Source organism: Schistocerca gregaria, chromosome 5 (assembly GCF_023897955.1).
Source record: "Schistocerca gregaria isolate iqSchGreg1 chromosome 5, iqSchGreg1.2, whole genome shotgun sequence".
Taxonomy (NCBI): Eukaryota; Metazoa; Arthropoda; class Insecta; order Orthoptera; family Acrididae; genus Schistocerca; species Schistocerca gregaria.
This window is the reverse complement of record NC_064924.1, coordinates 35,750,557-35,771,713: the sequence shown is the minus strand read 5'-3', so window position 1 is coordinate 35,771,713 and position 21,157 is coordinate 35,750,557.

The following is a 21,157-nucleotide window of genomic DNA, read 5'->3' as shown; positions in this document are numbered from 1 at the left end:
ATGATACCGCGAGAAGATTTTGACAGAGCACTTCAAGACCTAAGTCGAAACAAGGACCTCAGAGTAGACGACTTCCGTCAGAACTACCGATAACAATGGGACCACCAGCCACAGCAAAATTATTCCATCTGCACTGAAAGATGTATAAGATGGGCGAAATACCCTCAGACTCCAAGACAAATATAAAATTTGAAGGTCCAAAGAAACCAGGTGCTGACAGGAGTGAAAATTACCAAACTGTCAATTCAGTAACACATTGTTGCAAACTACTTGTAGCAGGGCAAAGTGGGCACCACCACATTTTGTTAGTGGAGGTTGCCTACATCAGGCCAAGTATGCACCCAGGGACAAACCTACTGTTCTCTTTTCATCGATAGGTAACGACACCCTGTCGATAACCCCCTCCTCCTCCCAACCCATCCCTCTCCCCCTCACTGATGCAGTTACATTTTCTGGCTCGAGTTATCTGAATAGCCCCCTCTCAATCTTATAAATCTGATTGACTACTTAATGAAAATGATCAATTAACTAACCCCTCCCTCTCTGGTTAACCCCCCAATCCTTCCCCTCCCCTCCCCATCCCTACTCCCTCTGGAAATTGGTGGACGAAGGACTCAGGTTGTGTTGGGTTGTTGAATAACATGGATGTAAGTCTTTATTTTGCATGCATTGCTTATTTAAACAATTTGAATTGTCATAGGCAGTACATCCATCCAGTGTGTTCATTATGAGGTCGGGAGTTCAACTGACGTAGTTCACAGATTGCCCATCTTTTACACAAGTGGCCAGCCAGCGACAGATTCCTTTGGCCTCCTTGACGCTCCTTTATCGTTTTACTTACGTTTCATTACCTTATGCAGCATTTTTCGTCTTTGCCCGCTTTCTTTGCGTGTACGCTCCCATTTCAGTAATTTTCTCCACATTCGTTTCGCTTAATGTGTGTCAGGGCGCTGATAACCTCGGCGCTGAGCGCCCGTAAGCCCCAGCTGAATGTACCAATGCACAAAGACAGAAGGAGAGAATGCTCCGCAGGTGACGCGAGAGTATTTAAATACACTCCTGGAAATGGAAAAAAGAACACATTGACACCGGTGTGTCAGACCCACCATACTTGCTGCGGACACTGCGAGAGGGCTGTACAAGCAATGATCACACGCACAGCACAGCGGACACACCAGGAACCGCGGTGTTGGCCGTCGAATGGCGCTAGCTGCGCAGCATTTGTGCACCGCCGCCGTCAGTGTCAGCCAGTTTGCCGTGGCATACGGAGCTCCATCGCAGTCTTTAACACTGGTAGCATGCCTTGACAGCGTGGACGTGAACCGTATGTGCAGTTGACGGACTTTGAGCGAGGGCGTATAGTGGGCATGCGGGAGGCCGGGTGGACGTACCGCTGAATTGCTCGAACACGTGGGGCGTGAGGTCTCCGCAGTACATCGATGTTGTCGCCAGTGGTCGGCGGAAGGTGCACGTGCCCGTCGACCTGGGACCGGACCGCAGCGACGCACGGATGCACGCCAAGACCGTAGGATCATACGCAGTGCCGTAGGGGACTGCACCGCCACTTCCCAGCAAATTAGGGACACTGTTGTCCTGGGGTATCGGCGAGGACCATTCGCAACCGTCTCCATGAAGCTGGGCTACGGTCCCGAACACCGTTAGGCCGTCTTCCGCTCACGCCCCAACATCGTGCAGCCCGCCTCCAGTGGTGTCGCGACAGGCGTGAATGGAGGGACGAATGGAGACGTGTCGTCTTCAGCGATGAGAGTCGCTTCTGTCTTGGTGCCAATGATGGTCGTTTGCGTGTTTCGCGCCGTGCAGGTGAGCGCCACAATCAGGACTGCAAACGACCGAGGCACACAGGGCCAACACCCGGCATCATGGTGTGGGGAGCGATCTCCTACACTGGCCGTACACCTCTGGTGATCGTCGAGGGCACACTGAATAGTGTACGGTACATCCAAACCGTCATCGAACCCATCGTTCTACCATTCCTAGACCGGCAAGGGAACTTGCTGTTCCAACAGGATAATGCACGTCCGCAAGTATCCCGTGCCACCCAACGTGCCCTAGATGGTGTAAGTCAACTACCCTGGCCAGCAAGATCTCCGGATCTGTCCCCCATTGAGCATGTTTGGGACTGGATGAAGCGTCGTCTCAAGTGGTCTGCACGTCCAGCACGAACGCTGGTCCAACTGAGGCGCCAGGTGGAAATGGCATGGCAAGCCCTTCCACAGGACTACATCCAGCATCTCTACGATCGTCTCCATGGGAGAATAGCAGCGTGCATTGCTGCGAAAGGTGGATATACACTGTACTAGTGCCGACATTGTGCATGCTCTGTTGCCTGTGTCTATGTGCCTGTGGTTCTGTCAGTGTGATCATGTGATGTATCTGACCCCAGGAATGTGTCAATAAAGTTTCCCCTTCCTGGGACAATGAATTCACGGTGTTCTTATTTCAATTTCCAGGAGTGTAATTACACGTTCTATTCTAAGGAATACCGCCGTCACCACACCTGTGAACATGGACTCTAAAGGAAATAAGGGCTTGCCACCCAAAAACATGGCTTGCTACCAGTACGAAATAATATGCAAATGGCACTGCAAAACCATGCAAACCGAATGTAAAGATCAAAAAAGAGAACAGAAAACCACTGATGATGGTACAGAGGTGCTGAAACATGTTTGGGAACTTTGAAAGAATGGTGTTTTGCATAACTAGCGGACAGAGGACAGAGAGGATAGTCAGACTGTAGGGATATCTGGCACGCCTTCCGTGAGACTCACATTCGCAATTTATTGTCCCGCACTATATTCATAGTGTCCCTGTCCATTATACTCATTACTCGCGGCTTTACTGCCAATTCCCATAAGAGTTCAGGTACTGTTTGCGCATCCGCACCGAAGAAGATGGTCAGATGGCCGGTGAGCCTTTACTGTATATATGTCCGAAAGAACAGATACCATCTTCATATAGACAAGGTGGACCATTGATCGTGACTGGGCCAAATATCTCACGAAATAAGCATCAAACGAAAAAACTACAAAGAACGAAACTCGTCTAGCTTGAATGGGGGAAACCAGATGGCGCTATGGTTGGCCCGTTACAAACGGATATCAACTGCGTTTTTTTTTTAAAAAAAAATAGGAACCCCCATTCTTATTACAAAAAAAATGGCTCTGAGCACTATGTGACTTAACATCGATGGCCATCAGTCCCCTAGAACTGAGAACTACTTAAACCTAACTAACCTAAGGACATCACACAACACCCAGCCATCACGAGGCAGAGAAAATCCCTGACACCGCAGGTAATCGAAGCCGGGAACCCGAGCGTGGGACTTTTATTACATATTCGTGTAGTACGTAAAGAAATATGAATGTTTTAGTTGGACCACATTTTTCGCTTTATGATAGATGGCACTGTAATAGTGACAAACATATGGCTCACAATTTTATACGAACACTTGGTGACAGGTAGGTTTTTAAATTAAAATACAGAACGTAGGTACCTTTGAACATTTTATTTCGGTTGTTCCAATGTTATATATGTACCTTTGTGAACTTATCATTTCTGAGAATGCATGCTGTTATAGCGTGATTAGCTGTAAATACCACATTAATGTAATAAATGCTCAAAATGATGTCCGTCAACCTCAATGCATTTGGCAATACGTGTAACGACATTCCTCTCAACAGCGAGTAGTTCGCCTTCCGTAATGCTCACACGTACATTGACAATGCGCTGACGCATGTTGTCAGGCGTTGTCGGTGGATACCCTTCAACTTTCCCCACAGAAAGAAATCCGGGGACGTCAGATCCGGTGAACGTGCGGGCCATGGGTATGGTGCTTTGACGACCAATCCATGAAATATGTTGTTCAATACCGCTTCAACCGCACGCTAGCTATGTGCCGGACATCCATCATGTTGGAAGTACATCGCCATTCTGTCATGCAGTGAAACGTCTTGTAGTAATACCATTTAGATTGCCATCGATAAAATGGGGGCCAATTATCGCTCCTCCCATAATGCCGCACCATACATCAACCCGCCAAGGTCGCTGATGTTCCACTTGTTGCAGCCATTGTGGATTTTCCGTTGCCCAATAGTGCATATTATGCCGGTTTACGTTACCGCTGTTGGGGAATGACGCTTCGTCGCTAAATAGAACGCGTGCAAAAAATTGTCATCGTCCCGTAATTTCCCTTGTGCCCAGTGGGAGAACTGTAGATGACGTTGAAAGTCGTCGCCATGCAATTCCTGGTGCATAGAAATATGGTACGGGTGTAATCGATGTTGATGCAGCATTCTCAACACTGACGTTTTTGAGATTCCCGATTCTCGCGCAATCTGTCTGCTACTGATGTGCGGATTAGCCGCGACAGCAACTAAAACACCTACTTGGGTATCATCATTTGTTGCAGGTCTTGGTTGACATTTCACATGTGGCTGAATACTTCCTGTTTCCTTAAATAACTTAACTATCCGGTGAACGGTCGGGACACTTGCATGATGTCGTCCAGGATACCGAGCAGCAAGTTTTTGGTGTGACGTCATTAGCGAGTGACCGCGTGTGAGATCGCTCTCTAAGTTTTTATATATTTTTAGGTTTCAGATATATATTTTAACGGTTATTGTGATAATATTTACTATATAAGTGACTTATTAGCGGTTTCTTCAATCACCTCTGCCTTTCTTGTGTTGCGACCTGATATTTGTGAGTGTTCGTATCGAGCAACGTAGCCTCTTACCTGTGTTTACATTCCGCGCTGACCAGTTGCAGCTGTAGCGGCGCATCGAAAGCTAAGTACTAATTAATTGTTTGTGTACAGTGGTTTATTTAGGAACTTTCGTAGTCTTCAAACGGTGTTTTTTGTGTTTTCTGGCGGAATAATTTCAGAAGAAACTTTTGGGAAATGTTTTCAGCTTCGTTACTGTGTCATTAGATGTTTGATTCTCTTTCTATATTAGTCTTTTGTTATATTCACATTTGTTGTTTATTAAAATTGTTAATAATAGTAGTTACTTCCCTTGTAGAGTAAGTTTGTGATTATTGTGGTCAGGTTTTCAACATCTTCTTATTGTAGTAGCGGAACTTATAAAAAGCAAAATTTTACCATGAGTGAGAAGTGTGGGCTTTGCCGTAGGTTCGTGAGTAGTGGGTTGCGGTGTGAGACTTGTTCGAAGTATTTTCACTGGGGGGAATGCAGTGGGGAAGCCAGTGGGCATTCTGGTGAGATCCTCTCCTGGAATTGCAGGTTATGTAGCAAGAGTAAGTTGATAGATTAGCAGGAGCGTAAGATCTGTGCCCATCAGGTGCAATTGAAAAACGCACAGGGGGAGCTAGATAGGATGAGGAGGGAGAAGGGGGTTGGGGAATGGGAGCTAGCTGTTGGCAAGAGATTTGCTAGCAGAAGAAGATTTTCAGATAGATTTACTATTGGTGTTTACAATCGATAGACCAACTGTCAGAGTCTAGTGGAGACGAATCTCTAGTAGTTGTAGATGTAGGAAGTGTGCAGCAGACCTCAGTAGTTACAGTGGCTACAACAGTTGCAAAGTAGAAGAGGAAGAAGAAGGTTTTGCTGTTCTCATGGCAGAGGTGTAGGCCAGCAGTTGCAGGAAGTGCTGGGGAGTGAGTACCAGGTCACCAGCATTGTGAAGCCTAATGCATGATTGGCTCATGTGACTGTTAACATAGGGGGCTTATGTAGGGATTTTACTAAAGAGGATCAGGTAGTGATTGTGGGTGGGGCTGGTAATAGTATTGATAGGGATGGGGAGTATGATATAGACCAGGAAAAGATAGCCACTCAGACTTTCAACACGAATGTGCATTTCGTGTAACTGTTTCAGCGTCACGATCGGCCTCATCTTAATACAGCCGTCAGGCGTAATAACATGAGACTTGGGGGTGTGCTGATGACAGAAAGCATGTGTCACATTTCAGTGGTGTCGGTGGAGTCTATTAGCATCACGGGTTTCACTAGACATGGCCTGCACCTCAACAGGTATGGGAAGGCTTGGTTCAAATGGCTCTAAGCAATAAGGGACTTAACATCTGTGGTCATCAGTCCCCTAGAACCTAGAACTACTTAAACCTAACTAACCTAAGAAATTCACACACATCCATGCCCGAGGCAGGATTCGAACCTGCGACCATAGCGCTCACGCGATTCCAGACTGAAGCGCCTAGAACCGCACGGCCACACCGGCCGGCAGGTATGGGAAAGGGAGGTTGGCAAAGCTTATAGGTGACAGCATATGTGGGGCTGGCGGAATCACTCATGGGAAAATTCCTGCAGCAGTGGATGGTAGAGCTGCACCTTTTTTTAGATTTGTGGTGGTGGTGGTGGTGGTGGTGGTGGTTAGTGTTTAACGTCCCGTCGACAACGAGGTCATTAGAGACGGATCGCAAGCCCGGGTTAGGGAAGGATTGGGAAGGAAATCGGCCGTGCCCTTTCAAAGGAACCATCCCAGCATTTGCCTGAAGCGATTAAGGGAAATCACGGTAAACCTAAATCAGGATGGCCGGAGACGGGATTGAACCGTCGTCCTCCCGAATGCGAGTCCAGTGTGCTAACCACTGCGCCACCTCGCTCGTTTTTTTTTTAGATTGAAGTCAGCTGATAGGTATTCCTGCTTAAGGGAAGTCTCTCTAACAAAGGAACCACTTTTGACAAAGCTTAGATATCCGAGTAATGAGGAAATTAGAATATTTCATCAAAATATATACGGTATTAGAGATAAAGTTAGTGAACTGCTTATAGATGTTGACTCTGAAATTATTGGTATATCTGAACACTTCTTAAATAAGGAGATAATTGAGAGGCTTCCTTTACCAGGATACAGGTTGGCTGGCAGCTTTTCGAGGAGCTCTTTGCGGTGTGGAAGAGTAGCCATGTATGTGAAAAACGGCGTCCCGTTTGAGTCAATTGATGTTTCAAAGTACTGCACTGAAAAGGTGTTTGAATGTTGTGCAGGTGTGGTTAAATTTAATGGAGCTAAAATTCTGATTGTTTTTATTTATAGATCCCCAGACTCCAATTTCACAACATTTTTGCTAAAGCTAGAGGAGGTTCTTGGTTCACTTTATAGGAAATACAAAAAGTTAGTTATATGTGGTTACTTCAATATTAGTTGTATAACTGATTGTGCAAGGAAGAGGATGCTGGTAGACCTCCTTAATTCATATAATCTTATGCAAACCGTATTCTTTCCAACGAGAGTGCAAGGGAACAGTAGAACAACCATAGACAACATTTTTGTTCAGTTCTCATTACTAGAAGGGCATTCTGTTGGCAAAAAGGTGAATGGCCTTTCAGATCATAATGCACAAATTTTAACTCTCAAAGATTTTTGTGCTGCAACACGTGTTAAATATAGTCAACAGCTGTTTAGGAAAGCTGATTCAGTTGCTCTAGAGACCTTTGTAAACCTTATCAAGGAAGAAGAGTGGCAAGATGTTTATAGCGCTGATACAGTAGACGACAAATATAATGCTTTTCTCAAGACTTATCTCGTACTCTTTGAAAGTTGCTTTCCGTTAGAACGTTCAAAACAGGGTACTAGCACAATCAGGCAGCCTGGGTGGCTGACTAGAGGGATAAGAATATCTTTGTAGAACAAAGTGGCAGTTATATCAAAACGTTAGAAACAGTCAGAATCTAAATGCAGCAGCCCATTACAAACAGTATTGTCAGGTGCTTAAAAATGCTATTAGGAAGGCAAAAAGTATGTGGTATGCAGATCTCAGGATACAATTAAAACCATATGGTCAGTCGTAAAGGAAGTGGCTGGTCTGCAGAGACAGGTCGAGGATATAGAATCAGCGTGTAGTGGGAATGTCCGTGTTACTGATACATCGCATATATGTACAGTATTTAATAATCACTTTCTGAATATAGCAGGTGAACTAAATAGAAACCTAGTCCCAACAGGGAACCATATAGCGCTCTTGGAAAAAAGTGTTCCAAGACTGTTACCTGAAATGCTCCTCCATGATACTGACAAGAGGGAGATTGATTTAATAATTAAATCACTAAAGACCAAGAACTCTCATGTATATGACAGGGTATCTAGCAGAATGCTGAAGTATTGTTCTATGTATGTTAATCCAGTACTTAGCCATATCTGTAACTTTTCCTTTAGGAGTGGTCGGTTTCCTGACCGCTTAAAGTACAAGGTAGTGAAGCCACTTTATAAAAAGGGAGACATTGATAATGTTGACAATTTTAGACCTATTTCTATACCATTAGTGTTTGCTAAAGTTATCGAGAAGGTTGTATATACAAGGTTACTGGAGCATTTAAATTCACATAATTGCTGTCAAATGTTCAGTTTGGTTTTAACAACTGAAAATGCTATATTCTCTTATCTCTGTGAGGTTTTGGATGGATTAAACAAAAGGTTGCGAACGCTAGGTATTTTCTTTGATTTAACGAAGATTTTGACTGTGTTGAACACAAAACATTACTGCAGAAGTTGGACCATTATGGAGTAAGGGGAGTAGCTTAAAATTGATTCGCCTCTTACTTTAAGAACAGAAAGCAGAAGGTAATTCTCCGCAATATTGAGAATGGTAGTGATGTTCAGTCCCAATCGGGCACTTCTAACATTCTTGGTGGTGTCTGTTTGTTCTGTATCGTGTCTCCCTACCACTTTCGCGCATGACGCTCTGAGCGTGTTTTTAGGGAATTGACTAGTTTGAACCTGGGACCTGTTGCTGGTAAGGAGACGCCACACCACGCATGACAAGTAGAATTCAGAAGAGTTCAGTGAGACTAGCGATGATATAACCAAATACTTAATGATTATAGCGTCAGCTCCACTGCACTCCCTGTAAAAGAATCTTAATACTAACCAAATTTAGTGGAAGGGGTTCAAGGCTTTATTATTTTTAATTAGCCTGTAAAATAACGTCGAAAAAGCAGTTAAGTTTACCATTGGAAATTTTATTCTACTCACAAAACATTGTTTATAAGTTGCACTATTGATAAAAGGAAGTGTTTTAATACAGGATGGTAAAAACCAACTGCGTTCAACAAAAATGTGAACGAATATTCCCTTAATAGGTTTCCAAGTTCTACAATGGATCGAAGAATGACCTAAGCCATATCACATCTATAATCTAGGTTTAAATTAAGTTTCACAACAGAGAAAACTATCAAAATTGTCTACAGTGACCCTCTATTATCTTTAACTACTTATCTAACTTGTCATAAATTACAGTGGCTGATGTGGCTTCTCTGTAACTATATAACAGAAAAATCATCGCGTTTCAGATTTTTACTTCAAGTGGCAAATGTGAACACCATAAGCTTTAATTGACGATCGACACTAGTATTACGCAAAAAGGGGGTGTAACAGATGAGACTTCTGCAGTTCTGAGTGAAGCTTTATTTGCTGTTGTGCGGCATTTCGTGCGGTCATTACCTTGTTGGTGTTCGTCAGAGGGCGGCGGCCGGCGCAGCAGCCATCCAGCTCGCCATCTCGGAACTAACTTCTCCTAACTTCTCCTCACCACCATTTACCTATGTTGGTTTAAAAAAATACTATCTGGCTGTGTTTTCATCTCACCAGTCAGGGTCTCAATGTTAACCTTAAGCTCCGCCTACAAAAATCCTGTCTATCCAATAAGAAACGTTATAGTTTTCGTGGTGGGGCAATGTTTTTAAAGTTTGCAACGTAACAGAGACGAGAAAAAGTCTCACGCTAAAACTTGCAGCTGGCGTGGTCCGTTTAGCGTTATCGTAAGATCTATACTGTTCCTCTGGAGGGCTCTATCTTTTAACATGGGCTGTGGGATGGTCCTAACGTAACAGAGACTCGAAAAAGTCTCATGGAAAGAAGTGAAGAAGTGTTGGATTTACCTGACACCTTCTTACACACTATTAAGGGGGGGGGGGGGGGTCCCCAAGGGTCGGTGGGTCGGTGCTGGGGCCACTGCTGTTTCTTATTTATATAAATGATATGCCTTCTAGTATTACAGGTGATTCAAAAATATTTCTGTTTACTGATGACACCAGCTTGGTAGTGAAGCATTTTGCGTGTAATATTGAAACAGTATCAAATAATATAGTTCATGAAATAAGTTTGTGGCTTGTGGAAAATTATTTGATGCTAAATCACAGTAAGACTCAGTTTTTACAGTATCTATCTTACAATTCAACAAGAACCGATATTTTGATCTGACAGAATGGGCATATTATAAGCGAGACGGAACAGTTCAAGTTCGCTTATGTAGTATGGTATTATTTTTTGGGGTAATTCTTCTTATTCAAAAAGGGTATTTTTGGCTTAAAAACGGGCTGTTCGAGCTATATGTGGTGTAAGTTCGAGAACCTCTTGTCGACCCCTATTCAATAGTCTGGGAATTCTGACATTGCCCTCGAAGTATAAATTTTCTTTAAGGTCTTTTGTTGTTAGCAATATTAGCCTATTCCCAAGAGTTAAGAGCTTTCACTCAGTTAATAGTAGGCAGAAATCCAATCTGCATGTGGAATGCACTTCCTTGACTCTTGTGCAGAAAGGAGTGCAGTATTCTGCTGCATCCATTTTCAATAAGCTACCACAAGAACTCAAAAATCTTAGCAGTAGCCCAAACTCTTTTAACTCTAAGCTGAAGAGTTTCCTCATGGCTCACTCCTTCTATTCTGTCGAAGAGCTCCTGGAAGAGCTAAAAAATTAAGCAAATTTCAGTGTTACATTGTTGATTTTCTGCATTTAAACTTATGACTTGTCACCTGAATATGTTTTTTTTATATTTCATTTTATCTGTTTCTAATATCGTGTTATAATTTCATGTATTGACTCGTTCCATGACCATAGAGACTTTTCCGTAATTTGGTCCCACGGAACAATAAATAAATAAATACATAGCACACGTCCGTTAGGCATTTTGATCGCAGTAGCCATACATCAACACGATATCGACCTTTTCCGCAATTGGTAAACGGTCCATTTTGACATGGGTAATGGATCACGAAGCAAATACCGTCCGCACTGACGGAATGTTACGTGATACCACGTACTTATACGTTTGTGACTATTACAGCGCGATCTATCACAAAGGGAAAAAAGTGGTCCAACTAAAACATTCATGGGGGTTCCTATTTAAAAACCGCAGTTGATATCCGTTTGATCTATGGCAGCGCCATCTAGAGGGCCAACCATAGCGGCATCTGGTTTCCCCCTTCAAGCTAGACGAGTTTTGTTCTTTGTAGTTTTTTCGTTTGATGCTTATTTCGTGAGATGTTTGGCCCGGTCACTATCAATGGACCATCATCTATATATATAGCAACATATGTTTTGTGCAGCAATGGCTCGGTTTGAAATAGTGCAGTTCATGACTTAAGTTCATGGCTTGTGGAAAATAAACTAACAGTAAATCACAGTAAGACTCAGTTTTTACCGTTTCTAACAGAAAATTCAACAAAACCTGACGTTTTAATTTCTCAGAATGGGCTTATGATTAGTGCAACTGAACAGCTCAAATTTCTAGGTGTTCAGATAGGTAGCAAACTCCTGTGGAAAGCTCACGTTCATTATCTTGTTCAAAGACTCAATGCTGCCATTTTTACTATTCGAACGCTATCTGAAGCGGGTGTTCGTTCCGCACGAAAATTAGTCTACTTTGATTATTTTCATTCGCTTATGTCGTATTGGTGTTATGTTTTGGGGTAACTCTTCCCATTGTAATAGGATATTATTGGCTCAGAGTCTGGCGGTTGGGACCATAAGTGGTGTAAGCTCACGAACATCTTGTCGATACCAGTTCACGAGTATGGATATTTTAACATTGGCTTCTAAATATAGATATTCCTTACTGTCATTTCTGTTAATATTATTAGCTTATTCCCAAGAATCAGAGGCAGCGGTGCATCGGTAAGAAGCCTCTGGACAACGAGGTAAGGTTTAATGCGGTGACTGTAGCTGAATGCCAGCTCCAGTATCATGGACATACACTAGTAGAATGCCTCTAGTTACAGGAATACTCTGACAATGTCTTCAAAGCATATCCAATAGCACAGCAATCGCCTAATGGCGAGTTAATTCCTGAGAGCAGCATTAGTGTCTTGGAAAGACGTCGGCAGAGAGCCTGTTGTATGCAATGTCGGTCGAATTTCTGTCTTCCATTGTCAATGTAAGGGTGCGAGGGTTACAGGAAACCGACAGTGCTGCATCGGTTACAAGATACTACACACCCAGGAGAGGTTCAATTGGGTGACCCAATGCCAGCTACAGTATCATAGCTATACACTAGCAGAATGTCTCCGACAATTTCTTCAAGACATATGCAATAGTGCAGCACCCGTATGATAGAGATGCAGTTTCTGAGGGGAACCTTAGTCTCTTGGCGAGACGTCGGCATAGAGGCTGTACTTTACAAATGCCAAAGTAATTTCTGAGTCCCATAGTCAATGTGAGATTGTGACGCTTACTGGAAACTGGAAGTGGTACGACGGTTACCTGACACCCACAGTAGGTTATATGCTGTGACTGTAGTCAAATGACAGTGCTAGCATCATAGGTACTCGTACAACCCAGTAGAATATTTCCGACAATGTCCAGGAGGTGTATGCAACAGCGCAGCACCAATCTGATGGAGACTCAATTGTTGATGGGAGCATTAGTGACTTGGAGAGAGCCTTTAGTATGTAATGGCGGAGTTATTTCTGTGTCCATTTGTAAGGTGTCAGGCAAATCCAACACCTTACATGAAAACCCTGACATGATAAGCAAATCCAGTAGTACGTCACATAGCTCCGAATAAATCGTGACATTAAATTAACCAAAGTAATACGAGTAACGAGAGAGCAAATGGAATACCACAGACTAACACAAGAATGCCTAAATGCATGTCGTACCTTCCCACCGTGAGGTAGACGCAGTTCCGAGGGGAGAAACGAGGACAGAAGCCGAGAGCAGAACCGTGGGGAGGGGCTGGGCACCCACGCCACGAGCCTACCTGTACAACTATACAACCCGCACGTTTTAGCGTCAGGCTTTTTCGCGTCTCAGGTATGTCAAGGACAACCCCCAGCCCATGTTAAAAGCTAGAGCCCTCCAGAAAAGCAGTATAGATCTTACGATAACACAAAAAGGGCCACTACCACCCGCAAGTTTTAGCGTGCGACTTTTTCGCGTGTCTGTTACATTAGGATCACTCCCCAGCCCATGTTAAAAGATAGAGCCCTCCAGAAGAGCAGTATAGATCTCACGATAACGCTAAAAGGACCACACTAGCTGCAGGTTTTAGCGTGAGACTTTTTAGCGTCTCTGTTACGTTGCAAACTTTGAAAACATTGCCCCACCACGAAAAGTATAACGTTTCCCATTGGATAGACAGAATTTTTGTAGGCGGAGCAAAAGGTTAACATTGAGACCCTGATTGGTCAGATGAAAACACAGCCAGATAGCTTTTTTAAACTAACTTCGGTAAATTGTAGTAAGGAGAAGTTCGAGAGTTGGTTCCGAGACGGCGATGTGAGCGGAGCTGTGCCGCCGGCCGCTGCCGCCCTGACGCTGCTTAAACACCGACAAGGTAATGAACGCACGCGATGCCGCATTTTTGAGCGCATAAGGCTTCACTCAGAACTGCAGAAGTCTCATCTGTTACACCCCTTTTTTCCGTAATACTAATGGTGATCGTTAATTAAAACTCATGGTGTTCACATTTGCCACTTGAAGTAAAAATCTGAAACGCGATGATTTTTCTGTTATATAGTTACAGAGAAGCCACATCAGCCACTGTAATTTATGACAAGTTAGATAAGTTATTAAAGATAATTGAGGGTCACTGTAGACCATTTTCATAGTTTTCTCTTTTGTGAAACTTAAATTAAACCTAGATTATAGATGTGATATGGCATAGGTCATCCTTCGATCGATTGTAGAACTTGGAAACCCATTTTTGTTGAACGCTGTTGGTTTTTACCATCCTGTATTAAAACATTTCCTTTTATCAATAGTGCAATTTATAAACGATGTTTTGTGATTAGAATAAATTTCCAATGGTAAACTTAACTGCTTTTTCGACGTTATTTTACCAGCTAACTAAAAATAGGAAAGCCTTGAACCCTTTCCACTATATTTAGTTAGAATTAAGATTCTTTTACAGGGAGTGCAGTGGAGCTGACGCTGAGATCATTTAGTATTTGGTTATATCATCGCTAGTCTCACTGAACTCTTCTGAATTCTACATGTCATGTGTGGTCTGGCGTCTCCTTACCAGCAACAGGTCCCAGGTTCAAACTAGTTCCCTAAAAAACACGCTCAGAGCGTCGTTGCGCGAAAGTGGTTGGGAGACACGATATAGTACAATCAGACACCACCATGAATGTTTAGACATTCGTCAATGTCAGGGTGCGAGGGTTACAATAAGCCGGTAGCAGTGCATCGGTTACAAGTAGCTGGACACCAAGGAGAGGTTGCATTTGCTGACTGCGGCCAAATGCCAGTGGCAGTATCACACACCAGCAGAATGTCTCCGACAATGCCCTCGAGGCATATGCACCCTTCTACTGGCGAGGTAATCCTGATGGCTGCACTAGTGTCTTTTGGAGACGTCATCGGGCGTATGCAATACCGAAAGAACTGTGTCCCATTGTCAATGTGAGGTTGCGAGGGTTAGAGGAAACGAGCAGTGGTGCATCGTTTACTAGCTACTGGACACCCAGGAGAGGTAACATACGGTGACTGTCCCTGAAAGTCAGCGACAGTATCGTAGAAATACACTAGCAGTATCTCGAAAAATGTCCTCGAGATATATGGAATAGAGCAGCACCCGTCCAATGGCGAGGTAATTCCTGAGGGTGACATTAGTGTCTTTCGCAGACATCGGTAAGGGTCTCTAGTATGCAACGGCGATAACATTTCTGTGTTCCATCGGCAGTTTATGTGTACAAGGATTACACTGAACTGGCAGTGTGCATCGGTTACAAGGTGCTGGACACCCAGGAGAGGTTCCATGCAGAGACCGTAGTCGAATCCCAGCACCAGTATCACAGATATACTCTAACAAAATATATAGGACAACGTCCACGAAGTATAGACAATTACGCAACACCCATCTGATGGAGATTAAGTTCCTGAGGGGAGCATTAGTATCTTGAAGAGACGTCGCCAGAGAGCTTGTAGTACTCAATTGCAAATAACTTTCTGCATCGCATCACCAATGTGAGAGTGCGACAGTTACAGGAAACCGGAATGGTGCGTCGGTTACAAGCAACTGATCACCCAGGAGAGGTTCTGTTCAAACCACGACATAAACGGTCGCAGGGTGGGCGCTAACGAAAACGCGGCGGGGCCGAAAGGGGTTGGCCCGCGAACAAACAAGGCGGACGAAGGGGAATGGAAGGACAAGCACGGATAAAGACTACCGAGCAAGACACCGAGATCAACAAGAACGTATTAAGCAACGGGGTCGTATGAGATAACCTCAAGAGATCAAAACAATGTTCACTCGAAAACGAGAAGTAAGCACACATAACGTAAACACGACGTCTATAAGCGAGATATCAACCGACTAAACGCGATTATCAGACTGCCTCGCCGAGTGAGTGGCAGCCACCTAAATACACGACATTGTGTGTCGCTTCTGGCCGCTGGGATCACGTGCACGACGGTGGCGCCCTCACGTTAGGCTCGTTTCACGCTGGGACACTTGTGACGGTCACCGGTGACGGCCACTGATATACATTCGTTTGAATTGGAGCATTCACACCGGGACACTGCACTGAGTCACCGAGTGACCCAGCAGTGACCCACCCTCGCCACATGTGACGGACACCGACACTGTGTTCGCTGCGGTCACCGCCGGACATGCATTAGCTTGTATTGGAGTGTTCACACTGGGACACCGATCACAGACAGAGCAGTGCAGAGTTGCCAACAGACAGGCAGCCGTTGCTGAGCACAGTGGTCCTCCACACAGTGCAGCCATGAGTTTAGAGTTCATCAACACAGAAGATTTTATCAGTGAAGTGGAAAGTCGTCCCGTTATTTGGGATATGAAAAGCGATGACTACAGTAACAAAGTCATGAAAATGAAAGCGTGGCAAGCAATTATTACGAATTTTGTGCCTGATTTCGATGGAAAGAGCATAGATCAAAGAAACAAAATTGGTAAGTTCTATATTCTTTTTTTCACTTTAATACCGTATTTTCCGGACCACAAGAAAAGCGAAATATATTTTCTACCCCTGTACGAGGCTAGGAGATTAATAACCTACAAGGAGAATGCTATCCCTCACCCCTTTTCTTTTGCATTACCAATAGCAAGTGTACTGTTATGCGGTCTCAATGCGAGAAGAATGGAGAAAATGGATGAGCGCAGAAACCATGTACTCACCCCTACAGGGCGAATGAAAGTCAAATAAAATAAATAGTTTTATTTCAACATTTTCATAAAAAAATTAAGGGTACGTCTTTTCGTAGTCTAGTAAGGCGCTCCGCCTTACGATCCGAAAAATAAAGTTAAAATATTATTCAAAACAACAATAATTTACGCATTTGTTGTTACTATAATAATGAATTTTATTTATTTACCATAATACTATTGACTTACAGGTTTTTGACACCCGAATGAGAACAGTGCTCGTGCTTGGGTACTGTTCAGTTAGGTACGCACAACTGTAATACAAAAAAGTGCATTGTAATTATAATTTTAATTGCAAGTTTTAATCAGTTCAGTGAACGCAACAGTATGGTTTGTAACAGTTAACATGGTAATAATTGAACACTGTACATTTCAAATACAATTCCAATGAACATTTAGGCCCAACGACGTTAATGTTCACGTAACATTTCTAGCACTTAGATTTTTTGCAGCTGCCATGGCACTTCGCCTTCAAGGCTGATGAAGTACTTTGCGAAATCTTCTCTGATACCGTTCGCAATATTTCCTCCATGGACCAAGCAAGGTGACATGTCCTGCAATCCCTGAATAGTTAACGTACCCTCAAACTGTATTCCATCACGATCACGCACTAAGTTATGGAGGAGGCAACATGGCTTCACAATTGACTCTGCCAAATCTAATTTAACATCCAGTGGTCGATAGAAAATGCGCCACTTGTTTGCAAGAATTCCAAAAGTACACTCGATGTACCTTCTAGCTCTCCACAGTCTATAGTTGAACACACGTTTTTTAATGTCTAAATACTTTCCACCATAATGGCGCAAAATGAATTTTGACAATCCGAAACCTTCGTCTCCTACTAACATGAATGGCATAGGTCTTTCAAACGATAATGACAGTTGTTATGGTACAGGTAAATCAAGCGTACCATCTTGTAGTTTATTATTTAACACTGTATTACGAAACACAGTTGAGTCGGACGATTTCCCATATGCTCCAACGTCTATAAATAATAATTTGTACGTCGAATCACAAACTGCTAACAACAGAATGGAAAAATAGTTCCTATAATTATAGTAGAGTGAACCACTGGAAGTGGGTTTTACAATTCTGATGTGCTTCCCGTCCACTGCACTCACACAATCAGGAAAGTTGGCCCTCTTATGGAATCCTTCAGCTGAGGCAAGCCATAGATCTTTCGAGAGGTCGGGAAAACATTTTGACTTCATTTTACGCCATATGGCAGAGCAAACGTCTCGTATAATATACGAGATAGTTGATACTCCAATTCTGTACTGAAAATGTAAGTCCATCATGGATGATCCGGCCCCCAAGTACCTGTAAGAAAAAGATAAAGCATATGGAGCAAAACTACAAAATTATGCAGGTTACACACAAGCATACACACGCACGCACACGTAGACATTATAGATAAGTAGCTGAAACACCCGGCAATTATCATTTTAATAAAAGTTAATAATTGTACCATGCCTATAACTTTCGCGCAAGTGACAAAGTTTCATCGCAATCGGATGAACGGTACGACTGCGCATAAAATACGAACAAAACCAAACAAACATTCATTTTTATATATTAGATATTACAATACTATGGTGGTTTTTGTTTGTTGCAGGGCAATCCTTCAATGGAAATGGAAGAGCTTTAGGGCCAGTTATACCAGAGAGTTATTAAGGCAAAAAACAGAAAAGAGTGGGTCTGCAGCAACTGGTAGGATCAGCTGCGATTCCTAACAACTGACTGTAAGAACACTGCTTCTAGTATTGACAATGATGATGATGAAGACAGAAATGAGTTTGTTGAATGAGAAAATTTAGAGCACGAAGCACGTGAAAAAACTGCTGAGCGACGGCAAAAAAGGCCACGTGAAAAGAAGAGTCTTGAAGAAGAAGATATCCTATATAACATTTTGAAGGGAAAGTACGCCAGAAAAGACAATTCATCACAGCAAGCCGACGAAGATAGCTTGTTTATACAGTCTTTAGTACCTGAATTAAAAAAAAAAAACAGTCATGCAAGATTGAAAGTGAAATCAGATTTGATGAATGTCATTATTAATGCCCAACAATATTACAGCGCTTCTGCTTCCTCTTCGTCCCAAATAGGATTTGCGCCGGTACCAAATTACGCTACGGGGGATCTGCATCACGACCGTGCATGTCATGGAACAGTTCAAGGCTACACTGGAGGACAGCCGAGGCTGTCCGATCAGTTACCAGCTGTGTGCTCGCCAGTGGCCTCCGAGTACAGTAACGAGTCCTTAATATACTTTTCAACAGCACAGGCAGAGAAACAATGAACTTAAAACTATCAGTGACAGTTTGTGCTTTCAATAAAATAAAATAATACTACATTACCTACCTTAATGTAAGAGCAAGTTTTTCTTCTGGTGGGATAGCCTTCCTTAGTATGGTGTCTTTTCCTGTGATTGCTTCTTTCACATTTTCTAGTAGTTCATCAAATTAAGTTTTTGACATTCGAAAATACTGAAAAAACTTCTTCTCAGATTGTCTCATATCGTCATAAAATGTGTAATACCATCCTTTCTCAAGCCGATCACGTATCAGTGGATGTATGTGTAATGAACGTTTTGTCTTCATTCTCCTCCTCCTCCTCATTACAAGTACTAACAGCAGTCTCTGCTCGCTCCAGTCCATTTCACCAACTAATCAGTTGGCAACAGCTTACGGCCAGACTGCTGCAGAGATCATCGAGTTCCATGCCGTCTGGCGCGGATTGGAACCCCGTGGCGCTCGGTAACAGAGGTTCCATGTCGCGTCCGTATCCGAATGCCAGCGCCATTATCATTGATATACACTAGCAGGACCTCTCTGATAATGTCCTCGAACATATCTATTAGCGCAACATCCGACGTATGGCGAGACAATTGTTGTGGGCAACATTAATGTCTTGGAGAGACTTCGGAAGAGAGCCTGTAGTATGTAATGGGAAGCAATTTCGGTATCCCATCATCAATGTGAATGACGAGTGTTACAGTAAACCGGCAGCGCTGCATCGGTTACAAGTTACTGGACACACAGGAGAGGTTCCCTGGGGTGACAGTTGCCGAATGTAAGCGCCAGTATCATACATGTACTCCAGCAGAATGTCTCCAACAATATACTCGGAGCATATGCAATAGTGCAGCATCTGTCTGATGGAGATGCGGTTACTGAGGAGAGCGTTAGTGTCTTGGAGAGATCTTGTCAGAAAGCCCGTTGTATGCATTAGCCAAGCTGTGTCCCATCGTCAATGTGTTACAATAAACTGGCACTGGTGCATCGGTTACAAGCAGCTGGACACCCATTAGAGGTTCTATATGGTGACTGCAGCGTAATTCCACCGCCTGTTTTATAAACTATCAGAATGTCTCCGACAGTGTGTTAGATGCATATGCAATTGCTGAGCACCAGTCTGATGAAGATGCAATTGCTGAGGGGAGAATTAGTGTCTGGAGAACCTATAGTATGCAATGGCGAAGCAATTACTATGTCATTTCGTGAATGTGAGTGCGCGGTAGTTACAGTAAAGTGGCAGCTGTGCATCAGCTACAAGCTATGGGACACCCAGGACAGTTTCCGTGTGGAGACAGTGGCCAAATGCCATTCTAGTGTCATAGATACACAAAAGCAGGATGACCCTAACAATGTCCTCATAGCATATGCAATAGCGTAACACACGTCTAAAGGTGAGGTAATTCCTGAGAGCAGCATTAGTGTCTTGGAGAGATGTCAGCAGGGAGCCTGCAGGTATGCTATCTCCTAGGAATTTCTGTGTCTCATTGTCAATGTGAGGGTGCGCGGGTTACCATACAGCGATAGCGGTGCAACAGTTACAAGGTACTGGGCACCCAGGATAGGTAACATGCCTTGACCATACCTGAACATAAACACCAGTATCATGCACTAGCAGAATGTCTCTGAGAATGTTCTCGAAGCATACGGAAAAGCGCAACATTCGTCTGACGATCGTGGAATTCCTGAGGGGAGCATTAGTGTCTCGACAAGAAGTTGGCAGAGGGCCTGCAGTATGTGATGGCGGAGGAATACAGTAAACTGGAGACAATACATCAGATACAAGCAACTAGTCACCCAGGAGAGGTTTCATGTGGAGAATATAGTCGAATGCTAGCACTAGCATCATAGATACACATTAGCAGTATGTCTCCAACAATGTCCTTGTCACTTATCCAATAGCGCAGCACCCATCTTGAGAGCAGCGGTAGTGACTTGGAGAGACTACAGAAGGGAGCTTGTAGTACTTAGTGGCGAAACAATTTCTGTTTCCCATTGTCGACATGAGAGTCGAGTGTTACAGTAAACGAGCAGTGGCGAATAAATTACAAGACTCTGGACACTAAGGAGAATGCCATCGCCAATATCATACACTAGCAGAATGCCTCCGACAAGGCCCTTAAGGCATTTTGCAATAGCGCAGCATTCGCCTGATGGAGATGCAATTCCTGGTGGGAACATGAGTATCCTGGTGAGATGGCGGCAGAGAGCCTGTAGTTTGCAATGCCGAAGTGCATCGGTTACTAGCTAGTCGACGCCCAGGAGAGGTTCTGTGCAGAAAAAGTAGCCAAATGCCAGCGCTAGTATCATAGATGTACACTAGTAGCATACCTCTGACAATGTCCAGGAGGCATATGCAGTGGCGCAGCATCTGCGTGATGGAAATGCAATTGCTGAGTTCAGCATTAGTGTCTTGCAGAGACGTCAGCAGGGAGCCTGTAGTATCCAATGACAAAGCAATTTCTAAGTCCCTTCGT